The sequence below is a fragment of the Rhagoletis pomonella genome, unplaced genomic scaffold (assembly GCF_013731165.1).
Source record: "Rhagoletis pomonella isolate Grant_MI unplaced genomic scaffold, Rhpom_1.0 Rhpom_scaffold_04252, whole genome shotgun sequence".
Taxonomy (NCBI): domain Eukaryota; kingdom Metazoa; phylum Arthropoda; class Insecta; order Diptera; family Tephritidae; genus Rhagoletis; species Rhagoletis pomonella.
Window position 1 is genome coordinate 4,954 of NW_023462802.1, and position 2,297 is coordinate 7,250.

General features: G+C 41.2%; 1 protein-coding gene across 1 annotated transcript in view; it reads left to right on the forward strand.

Annotated features, from left to right (window-relative positions):
- LOC118754624 overlaps nucleotides 1-2,297 on the forward strand; it is a 6,686-nt gene that overhangs the window by 4,044 nt on the left and 345 nt on the right. The gene's annotated exons all lie outside the window — the stretch shown is intronic.

Genomic DNA, 2,297 nt, shown 5'->3' on the forward strand with positions numbered 1-2,297 from the left:
TTACTCAAACTCCAATGAAAATTACTAACAATTTGTACTGATTTATTTCGTTTTTAAAAAAGCTTGTCGGCGAATTCAGCGTACATGCATAATTGGTTAGGTATCTATAGTTTTGGTTTAACGTGGGAACCTACCGCAATTTAATGCAGTCCGAGCTTCACGAAGCTCAAGAGCATAACGGATTAATGTATGCCTTACTCATTGCGAGGACACACTTACCACCTTGGTGAGGCCGAAACCTGCCTAAAGTCTCCGCCGTTATTTGGGTCCCGGCACCCGGTTGCAATGCAACTCCACATCGTACCCTTGCGAGTTCTGCCGCATTCGGGTATTAAACCACAGCCGCCGCGATACTCCCCGAAGGGCAGTACCTCACTGAACAGACTTGACTAGTGCTCGCCAGCCAGACTTGCTTGACCAGCTCGAGTCACGCAACCTACTAAACATACCAGAATACACATGCTTAACCCCACAACTAGCAAGATCTGCTTTTTACTTCCACACATTCACCAATTTCCGCGGTTTACCACAAAAATTTACACGGTGTTTTACAACACTTTCAACGTTTCTCCACCATTTTCAACAGTTTTCTCAACATTTTCATCCAGCTCGTCTCGCTCCTCTCACAAGACTTACTGATCTCATTCCACCCCGGGCTGTCCCTCCCGGAGTGAAAATCGACTTTCAACCCTTGTTCGAGTCACTTGACTCACATCGTTGATCCTGATCATCTCGCTAACCTCACAGGTCTTGCTGGCCTTACTGGGGAGCACTTTCTAGCCCGGGTGGACAATAGGCATGGAATTGCTCCTTTTCCGGTTTTCTACACCCGCTCGAGCAGCTTGACGAGCCACATTCTTCCTTGCAAATCTTACCAGCTGTACGATCTTACATGTGCATCTGGCCTGTCTTTTGGCCATGTTCGTCTCTCTGGCTTTGCTTATCTAGCCAACGAACACACTCCAGGGGCATCTGTTCGCCCGCGGTAGCTTTTTTAAAGTCTTTGGTATGACTTTCGAAAGCCGAAGACTCTTCTTCCAATTGAGCCTCCAACCGACTCAGGATTGATAGCCTCTGACTGGGGTACCCGGGATTGTGACACCCGTAGCCCCGCAATGCGGAACCCCCCTGGGTTTGTTGGTACGGTAATCTCCACATAGGAATCTGTTTAAGCACATTTCCTGTACAGGTTCCTATGCGGAGCATCCCTGTTAGTTCATGCTGACATGGAAGCCCCTCTGGCACCGCGACAAGGACATCAACCTGCCAGTTAATTGGTTAGGTATATGTATGTATGCAGATATGTAAATGCCGATTCGCTATTTGCGCGACATATATATTCTTAACCAATTAGCGCACATCCGCATTCGCCGCCAAGCTTTTTTACAAACGAAGTAAATCAATTCATTCGAATTTTCTTTAGAGTTTAAGTAATTTCTTTCGCCATTTGGCTTTAAGTAACTTTAACGAAAGCTTAACTTATTTTATTTTATTCATTTCAGTGCAGTTTTATAAAATTTTCTTCCTCAAAAATCTTTTGTTAAGCTATTTTATTTTATTCCTTTGATTGTACAAGTTAAATAAAAGCTTGTTTTTAAAAAATATTTATATATATATTTATATTTATTGACAAACACATAGTTTAAGAAGAGACTGCCTGAAACTATACAAGAAAGCAAACGCATGTATAGAATTGACAATAACAACCACGCTATCAAGTTTAAATAGCGGCAAATCAACTGCAATTGAATAAGGAAAATGAATTAGCAACACGAGGTTACGGGGTGTGCATAGCTCAGTGGTTAACGCTTCTGACTTTACACATCGATGACGCGGTTTCGATCCCTGCTGAAGTCTAGAAAAAATAAGTCGTGGTGATCTCCGAAATACTGCTATAACTTCTACCGCTTAGACTTTGTTGCTTTTTCCATAGTAATAAAATAACCGTGGTACAAAGCTCAATAAAAATATTAAAATTAAATGTTAATAAGCCACAATAACATTGACAAAAAATATTTTTTTTTTACATTATTTTATTTTGAACTTTTTAGTTTTATTTTATGTAACACGGACATAATATTCTTATTAAGGGCTGACTCCATTTATGAGCATAGTACATTTAATATAAGCGGCGTAACTCTTTTCGATCATCTGGTTAGGCTGAGCAAAGCAGGTTGAGATCAGGTAGCGGAAAAATTGTACGATGGAAAAAATGACGGAAAGTTGCCAACTGTTGAACTGAGCGGAACTTCAAAACTGTGCGTTTCTAGAACAAACAGTCAACGGTTAGACAATAG